This window comes from Mytilus californianus, unplaced genomic scaffold, assembly GCF_021869535.1.
Source record: "Mytilus californianus isolate M0D057914Y unplaced genomic scaffold, xbMytCali1.0.p SCAF_25, whole genome shotgun sequence".
NCBI lineage: Eukaryota > Metazoa > Mollusca > Bivalvia > Mytilida > Mytilidae > Mytilus > Mytilus californianus.
In genome coordinates this window covers 2,131,961-2,145,949 of record NW_026262674.1, presented here as the reverse complement: position 1 = coordinate 2,145,949, position 13,989 = coordinate 2,131,961, and the positions used below count along the sequence as shown (strand labels likewise).

At 34.4% G+C, this 13,989-nt stretch overlaps 2 protein-coding genes across 2 annotated transcripts in view; both read left to right on the top strand.

Annotated features, from left to right (window-relative positions):
• Positions 1-13,989, top strand: part of LOC127732525 (cysteine-rich motor neuron 1 protein-like) — a 319,989-nt gene that overhangs the window by 122,379 nt on the left and 183,621 nt on the right. The window lies entirely within an intron of this gene.
• The window catches only part of LOC127732526 (uncharacterized protein ZC84.1-like), a 108,659-nt gene that overhangs the window by 71,982 nt on the left and 22,688 nt on the right, over positions 1-13,989 (top strand). The gene's annotated exons all lie outside the window — the stretch shown is intronic.

The window sequence follows — 13,989 nt, the reverse complement described above, 5'->3', positions numbered from 1 at the left end:
CTATTTGAGATTTTCCTTCCTGCTACTTTTTTTCCAGCCCCTTCTTAACCTGTCTTAGGCTTTTTGTCTTACTACTTGTTGTTCTTATCCCCCCTTCTTTCCCTGTCAGAAGCTTTCCGTCTTACTTTTTTTTGTTCACAGCCCCCTTCTTTCCCTATCTAATATTTTTCGTCTTACTACTTTTTGTTCCCAGTCCCTTCTTTACCTGTGTGAGGCTTTCCCTCTTACTACTTGTTGTTCCCAGTCCCTTTCTCTCCCTGCGAAAGGCTTTCTGTCTTACTACTTGTTGTTCCCATCCCCCTTCTTTCCCTGTCTAAGGATTGCCGTCTTAGCACTTGTTGTATTCAGCCCCCTTTTTTTCCCTATCTAATATTTTTTGTCTTACTACTTTTTGTTCCCAGCCCCTTCTTTACCTGTGTGAGGCTTTCGCTCTAACTAATTGTTGTTCCAAGTCCCCTTCTCTTCCTGTCTACGGCTTTCTGTCTTCTACTTGTTGTTCCAATCCCCCTTCTTTCCCTGTCTAAGGCTTGCCGTCTGACCTCTTGTTGTATTCAGCCCCTTTTTTCCCTATCTAATATTTTTCGTCTTACTACTTTTTGTTCCCAGCCCCTTCTTTACCTGTGTGAGGCTTTCCCTCTTACTACTTGTTGTTCCCAGTCCCCTTTTCTCCCTGTCTAAGGCTTTCTGTCTTACTACTTGTTGTTCCAAGCCCCTCCTTTCCCTGTCTAAGGCTTTCTGTCTTACTACTTGTTATTCCCAACCCCTCCTTTCCCTGTCTAAGGCTTTCTGTCTTACTACTGTTTGTTCACAGTCCCCTTCTTTCCCTGTCTAAGGCTTTCTGTCTTACTACTTCTTTTTTACCAGTCCCATTCTTTCCCTGTCTAAAGCTTTCTGTCTTACTACTTGTTTTTTCCGGTCCCCTTCTTTACTTGTCTAAGGCTTTCTGTCTTACTACTTGTTGTTCCCAGTCCTCTTCTTTCCCTGTCTGAGGCTTTCTGTCTTACTACTTGTTGTTCCCAGACCCCTTCTTTCCTTGTCTAAGGCTTTCTGTCTTACTACTTGTTGTTCCCAGTCCCCTTGTTTCCTTGTCTAAGGCTTTCCGCCTTACCACTTGTTGTTCCCAGCCCGACCTTTCCCTGTCTAAGGCTTTCTGTCTGACTACTTGTTGTTCCCAGCCCCTCCTTTCCCTGTCTAAAGCTTTCTGTCTTACTACTTGTTGTTCCCAGCCCCTCCTTTCCCTGTCTAAGGCTTTCTGTCTTACTACTTGTTGTTCCCAGTCCCCTCCTTACCCTGTCTAAGGCTTTCCGTCCTACTACTTGTTGTTCCCAGTCCCCTCCTTTCCGTGTCTAAGGCTTTCTGTCTTACTACTTGTTGTTCCCAGTCCCCTTCTTTCCTTGTCTAAGGCTTTCTGTCCTACTACTTGTTGTTCCCAGTCCCCTTGTTTCCCTGTCTAAGGCTTTCCGCTTTACCACTTGTTGTTCCCAGCCCCCCCCCCCGTTCCCTGTCTTAGGCTTTCTGTCTTACTACTTGTTGTTCCCAGTCCCCTCCTTTCCGTGTCTAAGGCTTTCTGTCTTACTACTTGTTGTTCCCAGTCTCCTTCTTTCCTTGTCTAAGGCTTTCTGTCTTACTACTTGTTGTTCCCAGTCCCCTTGTTTCCCTGTCTAAGGCTTTCCGCTTAACAACTTGTTGTTCCCAGCCCCTCCTTTCCCTGTCTTAGGCTTTCTGTCTTACTACTTGTTGATCCAAGCCCCTTGTTTCCCTTTATAAGGCTTTCCGTCTTACTACTTCTCGTTCCCAGCCCCCTTTTTTCCCATTCTAAGGCTTTCTGTCTTACTACTTGTTGTTCCCAGTCCCCTTCTTTTCCTCTCTGATGTTTTCCGTCTTACTACTTGTTGTTCCCAGCCCCTTCTTTACCTATCTGAGATTTTCCTTCTTGCTACTTTTTTTTCCAGCCCCTTCGTAACCTGTCTAAGGCTTTTTGTCTTACTACTTGTTGTTCACAGCCCCCTTCTTTCCCTATCTAAGATTGTCCGTCTTATTACTTTTTGTTTCCAACCTATTGTTCCCTGTCTAAGGCTTTCTGTCTTACTACTTGTTGTTCACAGTACCCTTCTTTCCCTGTCTAAGGCTTTCTGTCTTACTACTTGTTGTTCCCAGTCCCCTTCTTTCCCTGTCTAAGACTTTCCGTCTTACCACTTGTTGTTCCCAGCCCCTCCTTGCCCTGTCTAAGGCTTTCTGTCTTACTCTTGTTGTTCCCAGTCCCCTTCTTTCCCTGTCTAAAGCTTTCTGTCGTACTACTTGTTGTTCCCAGTCCCGTTATTTCCCTGTCTAAGGCCCTCTGTCTTACTACTTGTTGTTCCCATCCCCCTTGTTTCCCTGTCTAAGGCTTGCCGTCTTACTACTTGTTGTTCCCATCCCCTTTATTTCCCTGTCTAAGGATTTCCGTCTTACTACTTGTAGTCAAATCATATTGACCGTCATCCATTTAAAATCATTTAAAAACTTATCAGAAATAATCCAGTTAAACATTATAACAATAAAACATCGATTGCATCATGGACTTAAAGACCAAGTTCACTTTTGCAAAAATGTGGCCTTGAATGTAAATGAAAATAATTAAATATGCAAAAGGGCCATATTCTCAAATTGGTATTTTAATCTGTATATATATTAAAACCCCTAAATGCTAAGTGAACCAGTTGTCTTCATAAGAGTACAGTATAGACACCAAAGTCAGTCAAAAAAAAAAACATTTGCTGAAACTTACAATCCAATGTGTTCTGTTACAAAAGGGTGCCAATTCTATGGATCATAGGTTTCAGCCAAAGTCATCTGTGCTGAATTGTGATGTAAATTTTGAAAAATAGATCAAAACTGACGCTACATAATTGTGTATAATTTAAGAATCATAACTTGATAATTTATAATGTAATAAGCCAAAAAGAAACTTATTCATATGTAATAGAGAATTAATAAGAAGTAGTACTTTCGTAAACTTGCTCGTATAGGCATTAATGATGAAACAAAGAACGATAAATAAGTACACTGTTCGTATCCTACAACAATTAAAAAGTTTGTGTAAGTTCGTACCTAGAGATATATTTTTCTTTAATCACACATAATATAATATACTTGGGGATCTATTTCTATTGGGTGTAATATTTAATTACTATTAAACTGTTGTATTCATATATATTAGCATTTTTAATATAAATAAAAATACTATCTATTTTTTTTAACCACAGTCAGCAAATCCACGTTGTCCAGTATTGAACCGAAGTGTGAGATGTAACAGTTACCTAAAAGTTGATCAATGTCAAACAGATACCGACTGTCATCGTGGTTAGTAATAAACATATATTACACAGATACCAACTGCCCTGTTGGTTAGCAATTAACATATCTTATACAGATTCCAACCGTCTCGTTGGTTGGTAATTAACATATCTTACACAGATACCAACTGTCTTGGTGTTTAGTATTTATGTCTTGGTGGTTAGTAATTAACATATCTTACGTAGATACCAACTGTCTTAGTGGTTGGTATTGATGTCTTGGTTGTTAGTAATCAACATATCTCACAGAGCTACCAACTGTCTTGGTGGTTAGTATTTATGTCTTGGTGGTTAGAAATTAACATATTTCACAGAGATACCAACTGTCTTGGTGGTTAGTAACTAACATATCTTACGCAGATACCAACTGTCTTGGTGGTTAGCATTTATGTCTTGGTGGTTAGAAATTAACATACTTCACAGAGATACCAACTGTCTTGGTGGTTAGTAACTAACATATCTTACACAGGTACCAACTGTCTTAGTGGTTAGTATTTATGTCTAACAACATATCTCACAGAGATACCAACTGTCTTGGTGGTTAGTAACTAACATATCTTACGCAGATACCAACTGTCTTGGTGGTTAGTATTTATGTCTTGGTGGTGAGTAATTAACAGCTCTCACAGAGATACCAACTGTCTTAATGGTTAGTATTTATGTCTTGGTTGTTAGTAATTAACATATTTCACACAGATATCAACTGTCTTGGTGGTTAGTATTCATGTTTTGGTGGTTAGTAATTAACATATTTCACACAGATACCAACTGTCTTGGTAGCTAGTATTTATGTCTTGGTGGTTAGTAACTAACATATCTCACAGAGATACCAACTGTCTTGGTGGTTAGTATTAATGTTTTGGTGATTAGTAATTAACATATTTCACACAGATACCAACTGTCTTGGTGGCTAGTATTTATGTCTTGGTGGTTAGTAACTAACATATCTCACAGAGATACCAACTGTCTTGGTGGTTAGTATTAATGTTTTGGTGGTTAGTAATTAACATATTTCACACAGATACCAACTGTCTTGGTGGCTAGTATTTATGTCTTGGTGGTTAGTAACTAACATATCTCACAGAGATACCAACTGTGTTGGTGGTTAGTATTTATGTCTATGTGGTTAGAAATTAACATATTTCACAGATACAAACTGTCATGGTGATTAGTATTTATGTCTTGGTAAGTGAGTAGTAATTAACATATCTCACACAGATACAAACTAATTTAGTGGTTAGTAATTAACATATCTTACACAGATACAAACTGTCTTGATGGTTAGTATTTATGTCTTAGTGGTTATTAATTCGCATATCTTATATAGATACGAACTGTCATGGGGGTTAGAAATATATCTTGAAATATTTAGCTATTTTGTCGGCAATGTTATCTATGTATAACTGTTAACAACTATAATCTGTTTAATGCATTTTCTTAACTTAAAAGTACTCCAAAAATTAAAAACAAAAATTACAACTAAACAATGCTCATAAAATAACAACACTAAAAATATTGTCCATAAGAAATTTCCCCTAATTTACACGATATTCATTCTAAAGATAAGATAAACGTTTAAAATTCATATTACCAAAATACGCTTCAAGCTTCAAATATATGTAAACAATTGAAGTACAATAATTATATTAAACGAATTCTTTTGTGTTTTGATTTTTGATAAGTTACCTTTCAGTATTTTACAGATCTAAACGATTGATTGATTGATTGATTGATTGATTGGTGTTTAATTGATTGATTGGTTGGTGTTTAACACCACTTTTATCACAAATGTTTTTATTAGTGAAGAAAGCCGGAACTCCTTGAGAGAACAACAGACTTTCGGTAGGAAAACTGACAATCCTTGTCAATTAAAATTGGAGTCGAATGAACCTGCCACAAGTGGATTCAAACTCACAACATCAGTCTTGATAGGCCAATTAAACAGTTGTTCGACTACTCAGACCGATCTAAACGAAGTAGAAATCATGGTGACAAATTATTAAATTTAACTTTCAAAGCTTATTTGAATTCCGATCGGTTACATGTAACCACATCCCCTTTTGGTCACAATCCTTTCTGGTTTTAATTACCGTTATAGGTTCTTTCACCTGGATACAGTGTAACCGACTTAAAGAATAAGAGAAATTCTACCAAATAAATGTCATCACTTGCAATAATGTCTTTTATGATAATATGAATGCGTCACAAATTTTTCTGAATTGTATGAATGATAAATTGTGCAGACACACAATAGTTGAATAAATTGTTATTGTTATTTTCTAGGCAAAGTATGTTGCCCACAAAAATGTGGAAAAGAATGCGTCACCCCAATCGTGAGTAATGTTTGTTTGAAGTAATGAGAAATAAATCAGGTATAATTGCCAATAAGGACGGAATTCATAAACATCTTCATTACAGAAATGAAATGACATAGACGATGTGAACTCTAATATGTGATTTATCAAAATTTCTTCAGTCAAAGATTTAGACAGCATTAATAAAAAAAAAACGTCCAGCGTCAAATACATTTAAACACTCTCTGTTCAATATCAACATATTTAAAGCATTGTGATACTTTTTTTTTATAAATCTACCCTCTACCATATAAAGACGACACAATGCTCGTACATTTATCGCAAAATATTTATCTCATTCAATTTGATGAATTCTAGAACTGTTTCATACCATAAATTATAGTTTCTTATGATTCTTATTTTGTTCAATAAATCTTATAAGCCGTAAGAGTGACATTAGCCAGACACTATTAAGAACAAAATACATTCATGTCTAGCTGTTGACTTAAATGCTTACTCCTTAGGGTAACCTGCTATATCTCAACATTTGATGGGTAATAAAACTGTAACTCGGTCGGTATAACATTATTGTGATAAATTACAATTTCAGAAACAAAAGCAAAAACCTGGTATATGTCCCGCTGTAAACGAAAAACCTCTTGAGTTCTGCAAGAGAGCCAGAGTCGGTTCTAATTGCTATGGAAATGACGCCGATTGTAAAGGTACATAATGATTTATTGATAATTGATGTATAGACCTAGGAAACTATTACCAAGAAGTGATAATGAACATTTTGGGGAGAGTCAAGTCGTTACAAAATTCTTAGGGTCACTGCTGGTAATTAAAAGAAAGGCGAAAGATACAAAAAGGACATTCAAACTCATAAGTCGAAAACAAACCCATGGCTAAAAAGGAAAAGAACAACAGACAAACACGACTAACAACATTACACAAAACACAACATAGAAAACAAAAGACTGAGCTGATCTTAGGTGCTCCGGAAGGGTAAGCAGATCCTGCTCCACATGTGGCACCCGTCTTGTGGTAATTAGTTGAGATCGTGTTGCTAAGCCACTTTTCGTCGATGTGTTTGGTTGACAGTCAACTATAATGGACTTATGATTTGGTTTCCAATGGACTCGTCCGACTTGTTCTTGTTTGATTATTTTGAGACAAGTATAGATGTTATATAAGCATTAAAACACTAGTATATAAATTCTAGACAACAGCAATAGAAATATTATCACATCATTTCTGTTTGTTAAAGGATGTTTGCTCCACCGTTTCAAAATAACAAACTTTTTAAAAGACTGTTATAAATTGAAAGCATATAAATAACGGAACTCAAAAAGTAAAAAAAGTGTCCTTATTTGAAGATATAACCCATTAAAAATTGGCGGGAAATGATTCCCTCTTTAAATTTTATACATGTAAAGGGACATTAAATGTCAAATTCATGTTCACCGATATGACTCACATCTCATTTTTTATGTATAACATATTAAAACGTATATCCAAATTCCAAAAGTCTAAAATAAACAATAAACAATGCAAGGTCTCGATAATATATATCAGCATTTCATGTGATTTTTTAACCTTTTGGAGAGATACTAGGCGAACGAAAAGTGCGTATCGTTACTAAATTATTGGGTTCACTGCCGGCAATTAGTTGAGATCGTGTGGCTCAGCAATTTGTCTGCGAAGTATTTTGTTGGCTGTTATCTGTAATGTTGACTGTTATCTGTAATGGACTTATGGTTTAGTTTCCCATGGAATCGTCCGACTTGTTCTTGTTTGATTATTTTCGGAACAAGTATAGATGTTATCTCAGCATTAAAGTACTAGTATATTAATTCAAGATAACAGCAATCTGATTAAAATACATATCCTGTGTCCAAGCTTAGCGTACAAGGATCTGACAACTCTCAGTTTTATTTCTGTTCTGGTAATTATAACATCAGCCAATTAAATTATAGCCTTCAAATTTTTAAAGGTGTGTATTACTCCGACAAAACCAGAGGATTTCGAAAGGTCTTTAAAACAGAAAGTAGAACGGAGCGTTTTCAGATCCTTTTAAGCCAAGCTTGGACACAGGATCTGTATTTTAATCAGATTGAGATAACAGCAACAGTAAAACAACACACCACTTCTGTTTGCTAGAGGATGTTCGCTACTCTTTTGCAAAATAACAAGCTTTTAAAAAGACTGTTAAACATAATAGTATTAAAGTAACGGAACTAAAAGAGCCGAAAAAAATGTAGGGTCCGTTTCCTTGTTTTCGAGATATAAGCCATTACAAAAATTGGCGGGAAATGATTCTCTGTAGACTTGTATTACATTTTAAATTGGCTCCATTTTTCTTTCAAAAACTCTGAATAAATAACAAGGATTGTATGAGATTTTGAAAAATGTCTTTTTAATTATATATAATAAAATAATGAAAATAAAATATTGGTTAGCGGGCAAATTTTTTTTCATCGGCACTACATGGATAATACTAGAGGAATAGGAATATCTGACAAAAAGTCAAAAAGAAGAGTAGCGAACATCCTGAAGTGCAAATAAAATATCTAACAATTAATTGGTCGGCATGTGTCTACCAATGACATCATTGCAAGAGATGTTCTAAATAGTAGCACACTGTACCAACTTCCAAGCAAGTACCGAAGCTCATAAACTCGACAAACAATCACCGTATTAAAAGCAGGATTTCGGGAAAATTTGAGGAGCCGATAACCTTGCTTCGGAAGTTGACACTGAAAACGCCAATTGAGTTTATTCTAAGTACACTTGTTATTCCCCTTTTCCAGGTAGTAAGAAATGCTGCCCAGATATCTGTGGATCTCAGAACTGTAAAGAACCGATATCGGTAAGTAGCTATTACTTATACGCGTATAATCAAACCGGTTCTAGGGGGCGTCTTAAACTTGAACGTGAGGTGGGGTTTTTTTTCTGCTCCGATTTGAAGGTCTCACTGTGACTTTGAGGTAATAAAAGCGCTGATCCTTTGCTTTTTCTGTGTGTTTTTTTTATTGATGTGCATGTACTGATTTTGTGTCATATCCTTTGTTTTTCTATAATAAAATACATTTGACTCTTTTATTTATTGAAATAAAATGTTAAAAATCATCCTTCCCTTATAAAAATATTTGTTTTTCTCCACCATTCTTTGAAAAAACATCGTGTAGCTAATTTTTTTTAACAAGTAGTCATAGGTCAACTTTGTCCAGAAATTGTTTATTCGTACTGTTTGAGGTGATGAAATTTATTGGATTTGTTTGATATCTTCGACCACTGCATTACGTTTAATGTTTTGCAACTAAATATTTCTCTGTGTAAAGAAGTTCCCATAAATTAAGGCTTAATGTAGTAAAACAAAACTCTGCAGGTAAATGATTTTGCAGATGTTCTGATTTTTTTTTAAAGCAAGAACAAAACAATACGATGCAGCAGTTGTCATTATAACAGAATTGTACGTTTAGTTTCTAAAAATGAAATTTGTCAATGTAATTTATGAACTTTATGACAATCAATATTGCAGGGTCCTCGACCAGGCTGTCCGGCTGTGCGAAAACCCGAACCACAATGTTTGTTATTCAGCCAGGCATGTAGTCATGATAAAGAATGTCAAAAAGGTTAATTTATAATTAATAACATTCATTGCTGGATTAACTTTGAAGATTCGAATTAAATTGTGAAAATTTGTGTTGCATGGATTACAGTACAGCCTTTACATCCTTAGCTTTCATTATATTTTTGGTTCAGACAAAGCTGTTATTTTCCTATTTTAAGCAATCCTCGATTTAAATTTTCAAAACTGTCGTTGCATTGATTTCAAGCTTTCATTATGTTTTTGCTTCATGTAAAAGTGTTATTTTAATTTCTTAGTAATCCTCTGTTTCTGATATAGATTCTTTTCATCTTTCAAAAAAGTTACTAAGGATTTCATTCCGCTTCATAAGTTTTATCTTCTTGTCGTGGTAAGTTAGGTAATAAAGTTACTGTTTGGTATTAAACAATTGTATCTTTGACGTGTAAGGTTTTTTTTAAGCTCCTAAAACGAATGTGCTGTATGATGTATAAACAAGCGATCGATTTGGTGGCTGTTTTCCATCTCAAATGAAAGCGAGACATTCAAACACAGAACACCATTCTGAAATCGTGGGGTCACTTGCCGTAAAAAGTGTTCGTTTAGTGAGTAGCTTTACCTGTGAGTTGATATCCTACCACTGATTCCAATGGTCAATGGAAATCGTATCTGTGGATTAATACAATTATCTGTATATATTGAGTACTGCTCATTCTAGTACTATGACATAATTTTACGTAAATTATAAAATATTAGATAAAACATTTCTTATCGACAACTTATTTTTTAAAGCCGTTTAACTTGTCAATTTTAGACATACGAGTCAACTAGTCTTTTTTTTTTTGTAATACATGGATACATTTGTAATGAAAATTTTGATGTCAACATATGCATTTTAATATAAACATTATTCTTGAACCTGACACATAACTCATGGTTATCATCGTTCACAGAAATACCGCGATGCGAAAAGAAAACAACCGATTTATTGAATACAGTTAAACTCCTTCTTGTGATAAATTACGGATTTACATTTCTATAAGTTTATAACTTGCCGAAAATATATACTTTATGTTCACGTTACAGGTAAAATATGTTGCGGGGTTATTTGTGGAACAGGATGTGTATATCCTGTAAAACCAAATGTGAGTAAATATTTTCCAAATGTAACGCATTCACGAATCCTATTTATTTTTATCAAAATGAAAACGTATACTTATTTTGATATAATCTCTAGATACAAAAATAAATAAATATTAGATAAAAAGGCTATTGTCGCTTGTCCATTAAAATGACCACCTTTTTGATGAACATTAAGTGTCTATATTACTCATTCCAAGAATACAAATGTTAATCTTTAAATATAAAAGAGCTCCGTTTTAGTGTATTCGTATTATTTGAAGGCAAACGATATTTTATTGTATTCGATATACTACTTCTTATTTTCGTCAATGTTCCCAAGCGTGTACTTTTATTTGATTTTTTTTTATTGTAGCCCCCAAAACCTAGACATGGAGTTTGTCCGTCATTTCCGAAGGAGGTACCAGAAATTTGTAAACGTATTCGTGTGATTTCTAACTGTCATGTTGACGCAGACTGTAAAAGTAGTAAGTTCATTTTACAAGTAATTCAATCTGATTAAAATACAGTTCCTGTGTTTAAGCTTGGCATACAAGGATCTGAAAACGCTCCGTTCTACTTTCTGTTTTAAAGACCTTTCGGGATCCTCTGGTTTTGTCGGGGTAATACACACATTCAAAAATTTGAAGGCTGAAATTTCATTGGCTGATGTAAAAATTATCAGAACATTAATCAGATTGCCAGTAATTTTTCATGTAACTACAAAAATAAATAATGACATCTTAATGATTGAACATCTGTTATCAACTATTTTATTAAAATGATTACCTGAAAAGTCATATTATCAGATCAGATCTTAAAGTCTCTAAATATTTAACGACAAGATGAATATGTTTATATATTTGAATGGCTACATTTTACTACAAAACACGTGTATAAGGTCTTTTGTTTAAAGGGAAATCCTTCATTTTATAAAAACCGTCGTTAGACTGGTTCCCTGTCCTTTATCTGTTTGGCTCTGACAGATATAAGGTATATGTTGCAAGGGAGAGGACCAGCCTAAACCGTCGTCTGCTTTTCCTTTATGCAATGACCTTTCGTTTGAAATGCGGCAATCGCATAGCTGAAAAAACGTGATGAAAGAAAAGAAAACATATTTGGACGGAAAATAGTATCAACCGATTCAGAAAAATCTTTACAATTCATCATTTTACAACAGTTAAAACAAAGATTAGAAAATAAAAAAAATTGGATAGAATTGAAAATACACAAAAAACAATTTAACATTGCTTTATCATTTCACTTATTTTTCTCTTGCTCCATGCTTTTTGTGTTGATTTTTTTATCAAGGTCTGTAAACTTCGCCAACATAACCCGACAATTAATAAGAATCCAAAGTTTCTGATCAACAATCCTTAAATTAAGTATTCTTTGTCGATTATACGTTATAGATTAGGTATAAACATTAAAACATGCACATGGGACTAAGGCCGTTTTCACACCGAACATCGTTGACTGTAAACCTGTTTACAATTAGTTTCATGTAATGCACACTGGTTTCACATTAAATTTGTTCTCACCTGTACATTGGTTTTAATTACCTGTACATTGGTTTTAATTACCTGTACATGAAAATTGTTCACACCAGTAAACAACATGTGCACGTAATTTACATGTACATGACATATAATTGAATGAATGTTTTCTTTAAACTTTTTTTATGAGCATACCGATTCATATCTTTTTTTTTATTTTTCAGTTATATTTGTTTTTGAGGAGGGAGTGGGGTAAATAATGTATTGGTTTTCAGAGAGAGAGGGAAATGATAAAAATCGTTTAATTCCATTGTAAATGAAAGGCTAGGGTTTTAAACATAGAGTTTAGAAAATGTTCCAATATGTGATTGATTTTTTATTTTTTGTTTTATTAATGTAAGAATAATAATGGTTTTTCCCACGAGGATGAATGGTCGGTACCTTAAGAGTCTCGTTCTATGGATTAAAACAAGCTAAAACAGTGTAACAATAGGCATAAAAGGATTTTGAGAATGGTTATTTGATTGATTGTCTGTAGCTTAACAATCAATGGCAAGTATTTCGTGCATATTCAAGACTAGAACAAATTGACAATAAACACAATAGGTTGGTCATGTAATAGAGACCATCCGAGATGAAAATCGGGCAATTTTGACTGCCATTTGAAAATGACAGTATATTGAAGTGGGACAGAAATTTTGCATTGCAACAGGCCATTCTCTCGAAACGAGACATCGGATTTCATGTTTCCACTCTGACCAGACGTGGCTGAGTACTTGTACATCTCGCACAGCCAAACGGACGCCCCACTTAGGGAAGGGTTTTACGGCCGATCGGAAGAAGACCTAAGTGACCATATTTCTATTCCCCCAGACACCCACGGGTTAATTTTGGAAATGAATAGTCTGGACTGGAACTAACTGTAAAAAATAATCTTGTGCAAGACATGATGAAAATAAATATTTTCACCTACAAAATGCAGAACTCTAAACGAAATAGTTGTGTACAAAGAATGAAAATAATTTTCGCACTAAATAAATTAGCCGTTCTATCAATCGGTGTAAAATGAATATTCTATCAGATAATAATCCCCCCTCCCACTGAAAATCCAATCCTCCACGAAGGCTATCAAGTTTAATCATGTTTTTGGATGAGCAATTTTTTAAGTTTTTGTCATATAAATAGGTAAATAACTTCATTCATAATATTATTATAATCACTTTTATTCAATATATGTAACTTTTTTAATATTCATAATAAAATCCACGTTCTTAATATCCAGTTTTATGTACACTTAACCAACACAAGTTCTACATTTACTATCGACTGCATGTGTTCAAAACCGGATTTAAACTATATATATACATTGATTTTTATCAATGGGGACGTAATAGAGTTTAGTTTAAGTGTTGAGTACATTTACACCACACCGAGTTGAGATCAATGTGAGCACGGCCTAAGTATAGTACATATTCATACATTGATTTAATTTTTTCTTAATATTATAATAACCAGAAAATCTGTTCAAATGACTTTCAAAGTCTGGACAATAAGAAATTTTCATCACGTATTATTATTAATTTATTATGGTTAATATAGGTGTAACATACTATAAGCAAAGTATAAGCAAAAAGTGTACAACACCTCCGAAAGCTCTGTGATCACTGATAAACTACAGGTCTGGTGTATATTGTTTCGATTTAAAACATTTTCGATCAAAATGATTGTCTAGTTTGAAAACATGTTGGCATTGGAAAAAGATCAATCACATCAGTTAGCAATTTAACTGGAATGCCATCAACATATACTTCTACAAGTGCTAGGCTTCTATTCAATTTATCAACAAACGGTTATTCTATGTTTTTGAGGACCTCCCTTCTACGGTTAATGTTTTCATTTTTTTATAAAGTCTAACGTTTTCTCTGTAAAGTCTGACTTTTCTCTGTTTTGTGAACTGTTTGATGTATTTTTATTATTTTTTTTCCGCCCCCGTTTGATTGAGCAAACGTCTTCTAACATATCCTTGAAACTAATGTGCCACTTGTATTGAATAACTGTATGTAAAAAGTACTGCTTTATCTAAGATTCTTATCCGTATTGATTTTACTTTTCCAAGGACTGATATTTACTGAGAACGTAGTACGATTTGAAAAGCT